Raw genomic sequence first — 19,302 nt, forward strand, 5'->3', positions numbered from 1 at the left:
CATGTATATAACCACAATGCTTGGTATATCCCAGCTGCATTCCAAGCAGCAGAGCCATTACTTTTAAATCTCCACAGATATTCCAGTTATAATTTGTGTACTTGGTGTGCTTTAACGACATATGTTCATGTGTTTCTCTCATGTGTGCAGAATAGAAAACTGCTACTGAAGTATATATCTTGCCAAAACAGATTTCTATAAAATGGCACATAATAGGTTAAATTAAAGATTATTTTCATGATTAGCAGCCCAAAAATCTACAACATATACCCAGAAGTATTCAGGAAACAAAATCTTTGTTGTCTAAGAAAAAACCTTTAGTAATTTTGTCTCATTCCTTTACTATGGGTTGATTCATAACACAAATTGTATTAATTGCATGTTCACTAAATGGGCTTCATTATCAATTCATTTCTTGTATTATGTGCCGTGTCCCTTTTGCATCCACATTTTTAAATAAAGTTAAGGAAGTAGTGGCCCTCCAAAGGTAGCATTGTGAAATTATGCCTTTGCCATGCTGGAGAGGGTTAATGGAGTTTAACATTGTCTTAATGAGGTTTCTGCAGTGACAATTTCCAACTTCTAACAACATGGTATTTTCAGATACAGAATGTTGAATAGCCTTGACAGAGCATGCCACACAATAAGTTATGCAATTTGCAAATTGAAGCAACAGTGCTTGAGAGCCCACAGATTTCTCCCACAGGTTGTCATCATCTGAAATGTCTTTTAAGCACAGTGATCATGATACTGGCTGCCCAGCATCAAGGGGGAAAAAAATAAGTTCAAGGATGGGAGCAGATTTAGATTGTTTATGGATTTTAGACTGTCAATTATAGATTTACAGTTCCTCACTTTCTTTTCTGAATGGGGAAGAATATACTTAGAAAGAAGAGGTAGCTGGCAAACCTACCTAGAAGTCTATTCCAACTATGTTTGAAGCATGGAAAAATCCAAACATTGGCTTTTTGAAAGAGGCCAGGAACCACATTTTTGGGCTATTACTGATAGGTTATTATCAGCCTCCCAAGTAGAACAAACAGAAACATGCCAAAATTAACTCATTCTACTTTATTGTAAAACTATATTAACAGAATCTTGCAAATCTGAAAGTACAAATTTCTGCCTTCTCTTTTTATCCCCTACTAAGTTAAGGCATATCCTTTCTAAGTTTCCTTCTCCACCCATTATTTGGTATTTTGGTATTTGGTATTTATTAATATTTGTATGCCGCCCTTTTCCCTGGGGGGACTCAGGGCGGCTCACAGTTCAAGGGAAGGGGGGGACAAACCAAGTTACATATAGGACAATACATCGTTAAAAGCACAACATTCATACTATTCGGGTACGGTGAAGGTCTTTAGCCCCAGGCCTGTCAGGACAGCCAGGTTTTAAGGGCTATGCGGAAGGTCTGGAGGGTGGTGAGGGTACGAATCTCCATGGGGAGTTCGTTCCATAGGGTCGGAGCTGCCACAGAGAAGGCTCTCCTCCGCGTAGTTGCCAGTCGACATTGACTGGCTGATGGAACTCGGAGGAGGCCTAATCTGTGGGATCTAATTGGTCGAGTGGAGGTAATTGGCATTATTCAGTCTTGGGCTCTTCCTCCTTTTATCTGATCATTCCTTGGGCAACAGCTTCCTCTCCCCATTTTTCAAGATCATTCCCAGGTTCCTTCACAGATACTGCCAGGTTGCAGATTGCTGTACAAAACCTCTGTCACCATGTTCTCTGCAAATGTTGTTTCCATCCAATAAGACTCTCATTTTCATGTCTTGTTGAGCCACGATTGAGAACTATGAAGCTGCGTTATAATTCAGTAATAAGTAAATGTCTAATGTGCTCTTGAAGAAAAAGGTGCTTAAGTCAATTTCTACAGGCACAGGAGGATCAAGTAGAACAGCTCTGGGTTGAGTTTCAGGACGTTACCCCCGGGGATGTGGACAAGGCCATGAGGGCTGTAAGTACCTCCACCTGTGTACTGGATCCGTGTCCCTCATGGCTGGTTACTAACTGCAGTGAGGTGACACGAGGCTGGATCCAGGCGGTTGTAACCGCCTCTCTTCGGGAGGGGAACTTCCCCGCCGCACTGAAAGCGGCGGTGGTGAGACCCCTCCTGAAGAAACCATCTTTGGATCCAGCTGTTCTTAATAACTATCGTCCAGTCTCCAACCTTCCCTTCCTGGGGAAGGTTGTTGAGAAGGTGGTGGCCTTCCAGCTCCAACGGTCCTTGGAGGAAGCAAACTATCTAGACCCCTTCCAGTCAGGCTTCAGACCCGGTTACAGCACAGAAACCGCTTTGGTCGCATTGATCAATGATCTCTGGAGAGCCAGAGATGGAGGACACTCCTCCATCCTGGTCCTCCTTGACCTCTCAGCGGCTTTCGATACCATCGACCATGGTATCCTTCTGCGACGACTGCGGGAGGTGGGAGTGGGAGGCACCGTGTTGCGGTGGTTCTCCTCCTACCTCTCGGACAGGTCGCAGTCGGTGTTAGTGGGGGGGCAGAGATCGTCCCCTAGGCCCCTAACTTATGGGGTGCCTCAGGGCTCGGTCTTATCCCCCCTACTATTCAACATCTACATGAAACCGCTGGGAGAGATCATTCGCAGGCACGGGATTAGATACCATCAATATGCGGACGATACTCAATTGTATCTGTCCGCCCCGTGCTAACTCAATGAAGCGGTAGACGTGATGAACCGAGGCCTTGAAGCCGTTATGGACTGGATGAGGGTTAACAAGCTTGTGCTCAACCCAGAAAAGACCGAGTGGCTGTTGTGTTTCCCTCCCAAAGATCCGACAAATATTCCATCACTCAGGCTGGGGGGTCAAATTCTATACCCCTCAGAGAGGGTTCGCAACTTGGGAGTCCTCCTGGATCCACAGCTATCGTTTGACCACCACTTAATGGCTGTGACCAGGGGGGCATTCGCCCAGGTTCGCCTGGTGCGCCAGTTGCGACCCTACCTGAATCGGGAGGCTCTCACAACAGTCACCCGGGCCCTTGTGACCTCTAGGCTGGAATACTGCAATGTGCTCTACATGGGGCTGCCCTTGAAGAGCATCCGGCGACTTCAGCTAGTACAGAACGCGGCCGCACGAGTGATTGTGGGTGCACCTCGGTTCACCCGCATAACACCTATCCTCCGCGAGCTGCGCTGGCTACCTGTCGATCTCCGGATGCGCTTCAAGGTGCTATTAGTCACCCATAAAGCCCTACATGGCAGTGGATCTGGATACTTGAGAGACCGCCTTCTGCCAATTACATCCCTGCGACCAATAAGATCACATAGATTAGGCCTCCTCCGTATTCCATCGGCCAGCCAGTGTCGGCTGGCAACTACAAGGAGGAGGGCCTTCTCAGTAGTAGCCCCGACCCTTTGGAACGAGCTCCCCGTGGAGATTCGCACCCTCTCCACCGTCCAGGCCTTCCGCATAGCCCTTAAGAACTGGCTCGCCCGTCAGGCCTGGGGACAAGGATAGTTACCCCTCCCGAATGATGAATGTATGTTGTTTACTATTTTATTATATGTCTCTATCTTAACGTCTGTATTCCCCCTCCCCAATTTTATGTGAGCCGCCCTGAGTCCCCTCAGGGAAAAGGGCGGCCTACAAATATTAATAAAATCTATAAATCTATAAATCTACACAATTCATCCTATGGAAATGCTATATTGAAAATACTAAATCTTGACCAACTGTCAAAAAAGCCAAATTAGTAACATTGGCGCAGTGCTGATAGAAAGTATATTGTATACTGTGGTATATACATTTCTTTATAACTAATATATTTACTTCTTATTGGAAAATTTAAACGGACTGATTAAAATTTTCACTTTTATCTCTAATTAGCTATCAACAGTCCAATAACGGGAATAAAAGCATGTGAAGAAGATATTCAGTTGGTAAGGTTTCTGCCGGTACCACAAAGAGAAGCAAGGTTCATGATTAAATTCCTACTAGCAATGTAACTCTTGAATATGCTATTGCCCTACTAAACAAAAAAAATAACAACAATAATAATGTAATCCGATCAGAGATCAAAGAGTCATTGACAGACTTGAAAGCTTATGGCTTTCCCACTGTTCTGAGTATCACTGATTTAAGAGCATAATCTCTCCGTTTCAGTCCACTTGCTCTACAATAATGACAACAAAAGACCCCCTAATTAAGAGTCTTAAGGGCTACAATGCAGCTTTTGAATAAGCTCAAGTACAAATTACACTCATGGGACAATACTCAAATGCTGCAATCATTCAGCAGGCTTCTTCAAATTAATGCCATCTGCATAGGCAGCATATTACTATGTGTTCACATCTGCCTGCTCTCAAGGTACATTACCACCATTTAGTTCAGGCAGTGCAAGCCATATCTGACTTGCATTGTCCCACAGTGAAGATGGATGAAGAACATTATCCTTTCATTGTCCCTTTGCTCGCATATTAGGGAGATTATAATTTAGGCTTTTCAGATGGGAGAAATATTTTAAGTCATAGCCTTGCATGACATTGTGTGAACGGGGTTGTCTGCCTCATTTTTGCATCATGTACTGTACTATAAAATCAACACTGTAGCTGCACGTAAACCAGGGGTCCTCAATTTTTTTGAGCAGGAGCTGATTCATGGTCCCTCAGACTGTTGGGAGGCCAGACTGGCTGGGTGGGCATGGCCAGATGGTCATGTAACTGGGAGGGCGTGGCCAATTTAGCTGTCCATTTTGCCTTTGTCCTTGCTGTACTTGTTCAACCTAAGAAATCTATTTACTTAAGACCCCCCCCCCTCAAGGGAAAAAGACCCAAACTTTCCTGTCACTTGCCTAACTGCATTACAATGACAGCTTCAGGCTCCTTAAAACAGGCCATCAAAAAAAAAAAAAGGATTTCCTTCAAAAAAAAACTCCTGATCATATGTTTCAGATGGCCAGACAACAAAACAGACTGAGAACTGCACCAATTAAGACTGCAACTAAAAGCCCCAAGATGGGCATTGAGAGACATTGGAAGCAGGCAGAAGAAGGTGAGAATCAACACAGAGAGAGCGGGGAAGTGTGGGCCTGCTTATTTGGGATTACAGGGCTAGAGGTCTTTTAAGGCTGGAGGAGAATTCACAAACTGATTTGCTTTTTGCCACACTTGTGCATGTGTATATACACACTTGAATATCTGCCAAAATTGTTCAGCAACCAATTTGGTGGATCTATGGGAAGAATCAAGCAGTGGGTGAATTCTCCTTCAGGCATTATACTGGGGTTGCATTTGAATTAGTGTTAGCCAACTTCAGCTGATTTTGAAAAAGCTAGGAGACATGGAGACATGTCCCCCACTCACCCACTTTTAAAGCACTACTTTAAAAGCAGCCCTTCCTCTACTCACCCACCGGCCCTGGATCACATGGCTGTGAAAAACATCTGAAAGGCTGTTTTTAAAGCATTTTAAAGCATTTTAAAAGACTTTTAAAGCACTAGTTTACAAGCTGGCAGCTGCTTTAAATCCCACCAACTCCACGAACAAGATATTTTGCATTGGTGGGCCATAGTTTGAGGATGCCTTTTGTAGACTATCATTTTGAATATAGAAGAAAAAGAGGGTTAAGAAAAGAAATAGGATGTTTCTTCTCTCATTTCCTCTAAGCCCCATTTTCAAAATGGCAATCAGGAGATATCAGGTATCAACAAATCAGAAGAAAATTGTCTTTTGGAGCTTAATGTCAAAAAAGGAAGTCAAAGCAGTGGCCATATGGAAATCAACTACTTTGTCACTTCACAAAAATCTGTATTGTATTGTATTGTATTGATTTTATTTATATGCCGCCCTTTTCCCCTGAAGGGGACTCAGGGCGGCTCACAACTCGACCAGGGAAGGGGGATACAAACAAGAATTTAAAACGACATAAAAAACAATGCATGATTAAAACACAACAGTCATACCAATTCGAGACGGGGGCAACAGTTCTTTAGCCCCAGGCCTGTCAGAACAGCCAGGTTTTAAGGGCTTTGCGGAAGGCCTGGAGCGTGGTGAGGGTTCGAATCTCCACGGGGAGTTCGTTCCAGAGGGTCGGAGCAGCCACAGAGAAGGCTCTCCTCCGGGTGGTCGCCAGTCGACACTGGCTGGCAGATGGAATTCGGAGGAGGCCTAATCTGTGGGATCTAATCAGTCTAGTGGAGGTAATTGGCAGCAGGCGGTCTCTCAAGTACCCAGGTCCAATACCATGAAGGGCTTTATAAGTGACGACTAGCGCCTTGAAGCGTATCCGGAGACCAATAGGCAGCCAGTGCAGCTCGCGGAGGATAGGTGTTACGTGGGTGAACCGAGGCGCACCCACGATCGCTCGCACGGCTGCATTCTGGACAAGCTGAAGTCGCCGAATGCTCTTCAAGGGCTGCCCCATGTAGAGCACGTTGCAGTAGTCCAGTCTAGAGGTCACAAGGGCACGAGTGACTGTTTTGAGAGCCTCCCGGTTCAGGTAGGGACGCAACTGGTGCACCAGGCGAACCTGTGCAAATGCCCCCCTGGTCACAGCTGACAGCTGGTGTTCAAAAGTCAGCTGTGGGTCCAGGAGGACTCCCAAATTGCGAACCCTGTCTGAGGGGCGTACTGTTTGACCCCCCAGCCTGAGAGATGGAACACTTGGCCAATTAGTAGGAGGGAAGCACACCAGCCACTCGGTCTTATCTGGGTTGAGTACAAGCTTGTTGACCCCCATCCAGTCCCTAACAGCCTCGAGGCCCTGGCACATCACATCAACTGCTTCATTGAGTTGGCACGGGGCGGACAGATACAGCTGTGTATCGTCCGCATACTGATGGTATTTTATCCCGTGCCGTCGAATGATCTCACCCAGCGGCTTCATGTAGATATTAAACAGGAGGGGGGACAGGACTGATCCCTGTGGCACCCCATAATTCAGGGGCCTAGGGGTCGACCTCTGCCCTCCGACCAACACCGACTGCGACCTGTCCGAGAGGTAAGAGGAGAACCACCGTAGGACAGTGCCTCCCACCCCCACCTCCCGCAGTCGTCGCAGAAGGATACCATGGTCGATGGTATCGAAAGCCACTGAGAGGTCAAGGAGCACTAGGACGGAGGCATAACCTCCATCCCTGGCTCTCCAGAGGTCATCGATCAATGCGACCAAAGCGGTTTCCGTGCTGTAGCCCGGCCTAAATCCTGACTGGAAAGGATCTAGATAATCAGTTTCCTCCAAGGACCGTCGGAGCTGAAAGGCTACCACCTTCTCGACAACCTTCCCCACGAAGGGGAGGTTGGAGACTGGACGGTAATTGTTTAAAATGGCTGGATCCAGAGATGGCTTCTTCAGAAGGGGTATCACCACCACCACCTTTAGAGCGGGGGGAAAGAACCCCTCCCAAAGGGAGGCAGTAACAACCGCCTGGATCCAGCCCCTGTTAGCAACCAGCCAGGAGGGGCATGGGTCCAGTACACATGTGGAGGCACTTGCAGCTCCCATGGCCTTGTCCACGTCCTCAGGGGTAACAGCCTGAAAATCAATCCAGTGATGTCCTGCCAGATTCTCCCCTGGTGCCTCAGCTGGTTCTGAGCAATTGGAGTCCAGGTCCAAGCCGAGCAACTTTATCCGCGAGGAATTGGACGTAGTCCTCAGCTCTGCCTTGCAAAGGATCGCTCATATCCCTCCTATTTAGGAGGGAACGGGTTATCCTGAACAAGGCGGCTGGGCGCGACTCAGCGGAAGCAATCAGAGAGGCAATGTGTGTTCTTTTAGTCATCCTAATTGCCCGGAGGTAAGCTCTGATGCTGGATGTTAAAAGCGCTCGGTCTGACTCGGACTTATTGGATCTCCATTGTTGCTCTAGGCGTCTCTTTCGGCGCTTCATCTCCCGGAGTTAGTAAGTATAATAAGTATCATCTTTTGTTAAATATTAGCCCCTCTTAAACATCTGCCTCTCTCCTGATGTTTTTGAAAGGTTCTGCTGAACAACCCCAATAATTATGAGAATTTGGGGATAGGATGAATGTTGTATTCATTCTAAAGTACCAGTCCCTGAATGAAGACTTAAGACATTGTGTGAAATGAACAGAGCCATTAATATATCTAGTCACCAATAAAAAATTATCCTTCACAAAGGTACTTGTTATTAAGAGCCATGCTTAAAGATAAAAGCTAGGATTCCCTTACTGCTTCTTATAGCCAACCTTTACAAGTACTTATTGAAGCTATAAACAGTAACATTAAATATGAGCAGGTCAGCCTTCGCAGTCGAAGGAGTTACTTTTGATCTCTAATGTCTACTGCTATAGGCTGTTTCATTTTTCCATTTCATTTACATTACAGGGAAAATCATCCCCTCGTTAGCAGTTCTTTATTCACCAAGCTATAAATCTCACTGAGCCTTTCTGTCACCATTAATTCCCTAGTTCTGGACTTTAATCCTCTTCAGTTTTTAACATTGTGACATACTTCTCCCTTCCTTCACATCCTGCTCACACGTCTTTTTCTGTACTGCCAGTATCACAGTCTTTGTGACTTGGGCTCACCAAGTGTCCCTTTCACATGGCCCTCAATTATTACTACAATGCCATAACTATCTTCAGAAGTAATGCTATTAGCGGACTCATACATGTAACTTATACCACACCACCAACATCTGTAATTTTTATACCAACACACTGAGGAGAGATTACAGTTGATAACAAATGGTAACTATGTCCATAGTGCAGTTTCTTTTATGACATTTGCTTTTGAGACTGTGTGAAACTATGGTGATATGAGATATCTCACCTTGATATATCGAACTGACAACCTTAAAAAGTCATCAGATATAATGATGATGATGCTCAGGAACAAACTAGTAATGCAATCAAGTTATTATGCTATCCTACACCACTAAACACTGGACCAGCTGAACTTTCTGTCTTCAGGGACAGCACTATGTACAGCAGGGGTGTCAAACTCAAGGCCCGTGGGCCAGATCCAGTCTGTGGGATGCTTAGATCTGGCCCATGGGGCTGCCCTGAAAACAGCAAAGGACCAGCCTGTGGTGCCTCTGCCAGAAAAATGGAGCTTGGAAGGGCTGTGCCCCCAGCATGAGTGATGTCAAGCTGGCCATATCCACCCAGCCCCGTAAGGTCAAACACAACCCTGATGCAGCCCTCAATGAAATCTAGTTTGACATTCCTGAAGTACATCATATTGCAGCAGTCAATCTATGAGGGTACCAGGGCATAAGTGATCATTTGAAAGTCCCCTAATTTAGGAAAGACAACTAGACACTTATCCTGGATCAAGAAAGGTCAACTAGAAAAAACTAAGCTAGAAAATGAATAATTTACTAAGTTGATGGCATGAAGATTAAAAAAACCTTGTCATTTTCTTTTCTTTTTATAAAAAAATGATGAAATCTCACAACACTTCAGGAATGTTACTTAATGACTTCATGATACTTTAAACTATCACATGAGTTTAAATACCAAACTATCATGATTTGGTGATTTTAAGACAATTCAGGCCTTTGAGAAATAAAGACTTTGGAAGCATGCTATAGAATAGACTATCTAGAATGTAAATGGTGGACATTGCTGCCCATGAAATAGTAAGAAGAAATCTTCTCTAATGTAGATTTCAAAGGAGGCTTCCTTTTTGGAGGACTAGTTGATACAGGTCCTTTATTATTCAATGAACATGTTTTCTTTAAATCCTCAGTGCGTGTGTCTGGTCTCCTTACACTGGAAGCACAGATTCAAGCTTATGAAAAATGGTTGCAGGAATTGGGTATGTCTAGTTTAATGAAAAGAAGGACTAAGAGTGACATGATAGCAGTTGTCCAATATCTCATGGGCTGCACCATAGGAAAGGGGGTCAACCTGTTCTCTAAAGTGCCTGAAGGCAGGACAAGAAACAATGGATGGGAACTAATCAAGAAGAGAACCAATCTAGAACTAAGGAGATATTTCCTGAGAACAATTAATCAGTGAAACAAAAACAACTTGCCTCTAGATGTTGTGGCTACTCCAACACTGGAGGTGTTTAAGAAGAGATTGGCTAATTATTTGCCTGAAATAATATGGACTTTCCTGCTTTAGCAGGAGTTTGGTTGGTTGGTTTTATTGGATTTATATGCCGCCCTTCTCCCAAGGACTCAGGGTAGTTTGAACTACCCTGTTTCCCTGAAAATAAGACATATCCCGAAAATAAGACCTAACTTGTTTTTTAAACATGTGTGGCTAATATAAGCCCAACCCCCAAATAAGCCCTACTTAAGTGCCTGCACATCTGGTTTTGGTAGAAGATTTCCAAAGTCTTTTCCATCTCTGTTATTCTCTTATTCCTAACCATCCATGATACTGAAAAAAAAAAAACCCATCCTGTCACATTGCTGCAGGACAAAATGCTTTCTCTTTGTTTGCTCTGAAATGGTCATTATACTTCCATGTCCATAGGCATTAAGAGAAATTTCTACTGTTGATCTTGTTTAGTCCTGGAGACTAAGCAGGATGAAGTCTCATTAGTGTTCTACTGGAAGGAAATTCTAAGGCTTTACTGGGAAGTTGAAAGAAAATATAAGAAGAAGCCAATGTTAGATCAATTTCATGTTCATGCTCACTCAACTGCACATCTATATCCATGTGACCAGTAGGAGTATCTTTCTTGTAAATATATTATACATATCTACATGAACCTAGCTTCTATTAGTACTCTCACTGAAGGAAATTATTATTTAGGAAACTGTAGTTCAGCTCTTTTCTGACTCAAAAACTAAAGTGGTCTGATATCTCTTGGTTAAAAATAAAAAGAATTGACATCTGTGACCCTAAAATAATAATAAACAAAGAATTAACAATTATGCTGGAGGAATTCAGGTTTTAATTTGGACAAGTTGAACATATCAATATTCCTTGAAGTGGCACTATGGAGATGTGTGGTCTTGGGTAAGGATCTTAAAAATGATGAAAGAAAAGTAATGTAATTTAGTCACATGATTCTTATTTTGTAGTAGCAAAAATGTTGTGCATTTTTGTCTCTTATGCACCATTGCCTTATTTTGAAGACTAATGAGCATTCTAATTAGCATAGTTATTTTCTTAACTATTAATTATTTCAGTTTCTCTTTCTCTTTTCTCTTTCACTTAGGCCTCATGGCATGATACCTGCCTCAGAAGTGAATGTATTGATTCAATTTTATTTAGTTTAATTACTATTGCCTTTGGCAAGGTAGCAATAAAAAAGTAAGAAAAAGTTTCACTTTTCTCCTATCCTTCAATACAGACTACAAACAAAGAATCCGTAGGCCATTTGAATAGCATGTTATTGCTAAAGTTGGTAAATGTGGTAATATTCAGCTGAAAACAGAATAACAGTATATTATTTTCTTGTGCAAGTGACGCATATGTTTGTTTCCCATGCAATTTCCCAAGGACATTTGTTATTCTTGTCAGTGTAACCTATCTTACGTGTCTTTAAATGTTCTTTTCAACATTTCTGCTGATGTTTATGTAACTTTTCCAACTGTACACGGAACTTTTCTAGAACAGCAGATGGCAACAAATAGAATGTACAGATGTTAGCCTGTCCATATTGCAGTCCACTTTAGGGGATTTCGACATTTTGATGGGAAAAAAGAATATCTGTCATGGATTTATTTCCTATCCCCATTCTATACTCACAGCTAAGAGAGATTGTTATTGCTTATCGTATTAACTCACTTCAACATCTGTTAGATATTGGATTCAACTTTTATACTCCTAATAATAATTGCTAGCTTTCGGTGCTTTTTTCAAGTGTTTATTAGAGGTCAGGATCTTCTTTAAAAAAATCTCAGTCTGCAAGCTTTGTAACTGTGAGATACAGTGATTTATACTACCACACACTATTTTTTCTCAACATATACCATTATCTCTACAGGCCTTTCGTTAGAGATTAGGAAAATAACATTCTTCTCAACTGAATTTGCATTTGCAATGGCTTGTCAGAGATGAGTCCTTTTAAATAAATAGCCAGGTGATGCAGAGGGACCTTTTTCTTTGTAATAAATTAAAGCTGTGCCCCTTGAAAGCAGTGCTATGAAGTGGCACTTTCTATTTGGTGGAGTAAAGTTATACTTTCTTCAGTTAGAGTGGTTTCAATGCCTGAACCGAAACCTTTATGAATGAAGCAGATGAGGCAATCAAGACAGATAGCTGCCATCTTGACATTTCATCTTTTTGAAAGAACTATACCAACATTGATCTATATGCATCAGTTCTCCCGATTTATCAGTTTTACCAGATGGATGCAATTGAATTCATAATTTTCTCTATTGGACATATTTGAATGCAACATTTTATAATATATACGCTTCTGTACACATTTGGGAAAAATAAGGCAGGAAAGTGTGAAGCCACAGAATAATTACATAACAATGGATATAGTGTAAATAAATTGGTTTCGAATAAAATGTGACTCCTAACTATTGTTTTCAGTATTATTCCAAAATAATTATTCCTAAAGTTTTGGGTGCCAGATACTACAAGCTCTAAAGCTGTGATGAATGTATACTGTATAATTATAAATATTTAAAGAAAGAAAAACATAAAAAGAGGCACCCCCAAATTTGCCTCATAGCAATATATAAAATGGTGACAAGGTAAAATGGAAAACGAGAAAAACGTTTGAAAAGTGATATGGACTATGAAAGAGAAACAGGAATAAGAATCCATACATATAAAAAAGATAATGAACATCTTCTTTCCCAATACACATTATACACTTAAGTATCTCTAGTAATGGTAGTAAAATCTGACCATAGAAATTGATGAGGAAATTTAAGAATGAGCCCTAGTTCATTTCTAAATCCTTCCTGGTGTTCTAACTTTGATCTTATTTATCAAAGGAAGTTACCTGTTTCTATCCTATAAACTTGAAGGAGCTGCAGCAGAATATTTATAAAGAATTTCTAGGGGATAACAGGAAGAATTCCTCCTCAAGCCAGCCTGATAAGGACAGAGATTTTCAGTGGGAATGGAAAATTGTGAAAATCCAGATTAACCAGTGCTGGGAGAAGATAAAATGGTGTGCATTTAACACTGCAGTATTTAATAGAGCACTATTTATTGTACCAGCAGATGGTTACATATTGTGTTATCCATTCTAATGCAAAACATGAATGCTTTTTTGTCCTGATTTTCCTGGAACAAAATAAACACATAATCTAGGCTATACAACAGAGTCACAGTGAAAGTGTATGTAACTACTCAGAATTGAATTAAATTGTTTTTTCCCCCCAAGGTATCCATACAGGGCTATAGCAGTTTGGAACACATTTTCAAATTGCTGAACTCAGTAAAAGTAAAAACACATAATATTAAGTCATTATGCATGGATGTCTCATTTGAATCAGTGAGCCTGCCTTGCTTTTAAGATTTTTTTTTTTAAAAAAGCTTGCAGTTTCTCTTTAACTCTTAACATTCAGATGCATCCGTATGAAAACAACGCAAGCAAACCATAGATGTTTATCCTCATTTTTAATTTTGGAAATCACCATTTTTCTCTCCCTCTATTGTCACCGAGTAGCACCACAATGTTTTATCAACTCTATAATGCTGCAGGAAACAAACAAAAAATCCAAGGAACAGACTCTGTCCTTCCAAAAGGCATCTAATTAAAGTGCCTTTCCATTCAGAAAGAGCCATGGAGGAAAGCGGGGTGGGTAAAAATGATGAAAAGAAAAATAATTGGTCAGGATTCATGGAGTGTTAAGCCATATATAAGAACATGGAAATACACTAAGCTAATGAGAAAATCACATGAGCTGACACTAATCTGCCATTCCTATCTATGTAGATCTATACTGTTATATTGTTCAGTGGTTATTCCTTTTGTAATTTCTGAATCTTTCTAGTCAACTATAATTAAAGAGGATTAAAAAAAAAAACAGCACAAGATCTTTCGTAGTTCATATGATTCACTGGAGCCAGAGGTATTCAAAAGACGTTGCCTTCCTTCTTAGTCACTTGTCAACTGTTTCAAAATGCAGCTAGTCCTCGACTTGCAACAGTTCATTTAATGACTGTTCAAAATTACAACTGCACTGAGAAAAATGATGTTCGGCCGTTTTTCACAGCTACGTCCTTTGAAGCATCCCCATGGTCATGTGATCAAAATTCAGATGCTTGGCAACTGGTTCATACCGATGACCATTGCAGTGTCCCAAGGTCATTGATTCCCCCTTCTGTGACCTTCTGACAAGCAAAGCCAATGGGGAAAAAAGATTCACTTAACAACCAGGCTACTAACTTATCACCTGCAGTGATTTATTTAACAACTGTGCAAGGAAGGTCGTAAAATGGGGGAAGACTCACTTCACAAGTATCTCACTTAACCACAGAATTTTTGGGTTGAATTGTGGTCATAAATTGAGGACAACCTGTACAGACTGAGATTATGCATTATATGGAGCCATAACCAAATAAACTATAGTATGAGCTAAATATGGTGTGTGAATCAGGTAATCTATCTGTGATTTATAGAAATATCAGCTCAGTTGGTATAACTTTAAAAAATCTGACTTTAAAATAGGCAATGGGAGACTATGCAGATTTGCTTACGTAAGTAGCAGTTTTTCACCTCCTGACTCAGATTGACCTGTGATCAAATTGTCTTTATTGGTTTCTGTACGATGATGATTTTTATGGAGATAATTTCTCACACCTGCTTCTTACATTTCCAATAAAGAGAGCATGAACCAGGTATCAAAACAATAAAAAATACCATAAAAATTGATGAAATGTAATAAAACAGCAGTAAAATTCCAATTAAAAAAAATATGGCAGGCAAAATACCACTGAAATCTATAGAATAGTTAGAACCAAAGTCAACATATTTCAGATGCATAGCCAGTCAATAGTGTCACAATTGAAAAGACTTGCTTGCCATTGGACAGTTATAAGAGCTGGTTCTAGCCAAGTATCTTTGAGCTACTGGAGAAGATGTTTTTAGGGTTACCACCTCCCCTTTGTCATCTTTAGAACATAAAACAAAGATTCAGCAGCCTCACTTTTTTGGAATGTGCTCTCCAAGAAGTATAGCATGAAACTGTGTTCTCAGAATGTGATAATTAGACAGTAGGCATAGCTATTTTGGAAATATAAAATAAACAGATCATAACCAGATACAGAAAGAAAAAAAGGAAGGAAGGAAAGGAAAGGAAGGAAGGAAGGAAGGAAGGAAGGAAGGAAGGAAGGAAGAAAGAAAGAAAGAAAGAAAGAAAGAAAGAAAGAAAGAAAGAAAGAGAAAGAGAAAGAAAGGAAAACAAACAATCAGGTATAACCTTTTTATAAGTGGCATATCATAACCATCATTAAAAACGGTCTCCATGGTTCTTGCATAGCACAATCTTGTTAGGGAAGCATTAAAATATGGATCACAACTGATATGGGTCCACAAGGGTTGCCAGAGATTGCAATATGTGCACAGTGTTCTATATACGCTTAGCAAAACTTGATGCAAAACTATGCTGAACAAAAAACAACATAATGGCTTCAGAGCTCTTTGTAAACCCCAAATGTTCTTTTCCTTTTTTTTTTAAAGAAACAACAGCACACGAATAATCATGCTGCAGAGAATGAGGCTTCCATGCAAAGCTCTGGCCATTTGACCTGATGCTCAACCTGCAGAGGCAATTACAAGGGAGAGAAAGGAAGAAGGGCAATGGCTGTGATTCTCTCAGTGGGGCTGTAAAAGAAGAAATTTACAACCTGTTCTTGTTTTGCAAGCCATGGTGTTTTAAGAAAAGATTTTTTTCCCCTTTCCTTTTCCTGATACCAGTGGAATGGGGGGGGGGGGTACCTCGAAATGAAACCTGTATTACAGGAATTATGCAAAAGTAAGCCAGCACATCTTTCTCGTTAATTGAAAAGGATGGTGTTAAAACTCTACTAATTTTCATTATGCTTATTTTCAATGAAACAGTTGAAATGTTCTGTTATTTTATGCACAGATTAAAATGTTATTGAAACTAAATGATATGTTTCTCACCTAATCCTAGTTTAATTTATGGAGGAGCAGAGAAATATATGGTAATATTTTAAGAATAGAAGTTAAATTTCTTATGTAGCACACCGTTAAAGCAGGAACCTGAAAACATACAGAAAGATGGTCAAATCTGGGCACCTCTGAGTATTTACAATCTATATAGTACAAAGCATTGCCAAGCTGATGAAATGTAAACAGTTGTTTTCAGTTTGTTTTTGGAACCTTAATTAGCAGTTGGCTTTTACTTTCCTCTGCATATTTACATTTCTTTCAAGAAATAAGCAAACAGTTGCATTTTATGATGAGAGACTGATTCAGAAAAATGGTTTCATTTATTTTTAGTGTTATTTTAGTCTGCATTTTCTTGAGAAGGACAGAATGTTTTCTTTAACAGGAGAAGCAATTGTTTTAATTCAAGTGAGCTTTATAAAAATGTTTGCTTTGTAGCACAGGAGTTTCAAGTAGAATTTATCTCTGTAGTGGTTCTGCCTGTACCTTCTGCTAGGTTAAATTGGCTTCTAAGAAGTTGCGGATCCATTCTTTCACATGAAAAGCTTTCATTTCTGAGTGAGTAAAATATAACAGTGAATAGGCTAGGGTTGCAAACATGTTATAATTGATACAATGGAACTGGGATTACATTTATTTGGAAATGTGCATTGCTTGTATCTCAGAAAACTATTCCCCAATCTCTTCTCTTGTATTTGAATCCACTACTTTTTCAGATAACTTTTACCTGTCCTTCCAATTCAACTACAATACCTTTCTTTATTAAGATTGGGTGAGTTGTGGGTTTGCAGGGGAGGCTTAAATTCATTCCAGACAGTTTCCAACCCCATTTACTGCAATTAAAGGAGCGTTTGCAAACTATATTTCTCTTGAAGTCTGATCACTTTGAAAGAGAAAATGGCTTCCAAGGTATGAAAGAAAGCACCGCTCCCTGGAAGCTTTTTCTAATGATGATAATGCCTCAGTTTTGCCATATGGTCCTGACGCTTCCCAGGCCACAACCTGTTGTAGTCCCAAGACGCTCATGAATTTTTGACAGCCTGAAAATACAAAAGGGAAATCTAATAGACAGGCAGAGCATCCACCATCCACTGGTTTCAATTGTGGAAGCAAGAACAGATATTGGCCATCATGTTTTGATTTGGGGTAAATCAGCTTAGAAATTAATTTCTTCCCCTATATTATTGATTGATTTTTAAAGGCTACAGGAAGAACTTTTGTAAAAATGCCCTCTAGAGGCTGAAAACAGGCCAATTTATGGACTTCCGGGAGTCCCATTTTTTCCCTCTCAGAGCCTCCGTGCAGGCCCTGGCATGAGCCTGTTTCCAGACTTCTGGTACTTCCAGTTGGCCCATTTTTTGCCTTCCCCTGGCTCCAGAGGCTTTCCCTGAGCCTCTAGGAGTGTGAACACTTCCTCCCCTGGGCTCCAGAGGCTCTCCAGAGGCTGAAAACAGGCCCATTTATGGATTTCCAGGAGTCCCATTTTTCCCTTTCAGAGCCTCCATGCAGGCCCTGCAGTTACCTGGCTTGGTGAACAGACCGTGTGGAGACTCCTGGGAGGGGTGGGGTGGGGTGGGCGTGGTCAGCTAGTCATTGCAACAACCAGTTTGGCGAACAAGATGCAAAATTAACATCTGGTTCACCTGAACTGGTGCGAACCAGCTGAATCCCACCCCTGCCCATGTCATATCCCCAAATGTACATGCATCTAAGTTTAAAAATGAACAGGACTACTGGTTATAATTATAGTACATTTCACTGATGTAAGCATGGAGCCCTTTCTACACATGCATCTCTCAAATACACCGGTGTCAATGAATACTGTAAATTGACTCACCTGTACTGGAAGTTAAAGTACAATGTATGCTGAGTATTTCCCTCCTGACTAGCTGTTGTCAACCCATCCACTTAAATATCTTACAATTCAACAAACCCGACACATGCATAAACATGCTCTTTTTCTTTTGCTCTGGCAGTCACTGCACTCAGTACACCTTCTTGTCTTCCACGTTCTTAAGAAAGAAATAAAAACATTGCTGGAGGAAAAAGAAAAAGGCAGATAGAAATATGAGGGCAGCTGCAAGAGAAACTGAGAGCAGGCAGCCTTGGCACAATAATGGGAATAAATATTAATGCAGGATTTCAAAGGTCTTCACTTGGGGAACCTTCAAAAATGTCATCCCCCCACTTTTGTGTGGGTTTATATACACCCACCCACCCCACACATATTATAGGTCGTTGCCTTGCTGCAAAGTTTCCTATTTATTTAATGTCTGGAATGGTTGCCCTTTTTCTTTGAAAATATTTGGATTCCTCTGAGGAATATGAACCAGGACCCTATTCAGCTTCAGCTGAGATTTAAGCTTTGACTGAATAAACATGGAAAATAATTCACTTTCTCCTTGTGTTATTATTTACTTTGTCCCCGGAACCCGGGTAATTTATTGTAAAGGTATACAAATTTTTGTTTGTAACACCTGTCAGCTACCTCATGATTTAACAGTCATTTCACACTCTACCACAATGCATTTTAAAGAGATGATGTGCTAGGAATAAAAATATACATTTTATATCAATATCCAGCACTTGGTTTGGCCAGAAAAATATTAATGCTCTATCTTTCATTCCTTATTATCCATACAGAAAAAGCCTTATCTTGCAAACTTTTTATATCTTAAAGCAATTGTTATTAAATGAAATATTGTCAGTGCTATTAATATTGCATAACAGCTGTAAACTTGAATGCCTTTAGTGCTCTAATCTACAATAAAACAAGTGGCAATTCCTAGTAAATTTTCTTAAGAAGATAAAGGGAACTGTGCTGAGTCAAACCAAAACCTGTAACTTCAATTCCCAGGGTAGCCAATCAATAATCAATGAGAAGCCCATAAAGAATAATGAGTGTGACAGCACCATTCAGATCAAAATCCCCCACAAATAATATTAAGAGCCAGAGCATTAATATATATCCTTTGTGACCAGCAACTATACTTTATCACCCTTTGAGAAGCTAAATCTGTTCCAGCAAAGGCCCTTTTTACATCCTGCAGTATTGAATTCCATAGTTTAATAATCGGTTGTGTTAAGAAGTGCTTCTTTGGTCTCAGTCTTCAGACTAAACCTTCTCCTTCTAAATAGGACCCTTGGGAGTGACCATCCAGCTATATTCATCTACCCATCTGGACCCAGAATGAGGGCAATTGGTTATGTAATTGTCCATATGGACCTTCTCCCTCATGTTATGCCTCCCTAGAAATTATGCCTAAATTTGATAGTGATCATCTTCCAATCCTACTTACTTTAAATGT

This window comes from Thamnophis sirtalis, unplaced genomic scaffold (genome assembly GCF_051295495.1).
Source record: "Thamnophis sirtalis isolate CommonGarterSnake01/CBP01778 unplaced genomic scaffold, rThaSir2_p1.2 scaffold_2, whole genome shotgun sequence".
NCBI lineage: Eukaryota > Metazoa > Chordata > Lepidosauria > Squamata > Natricidae > Thamnophis > Thamnophis sirtalis.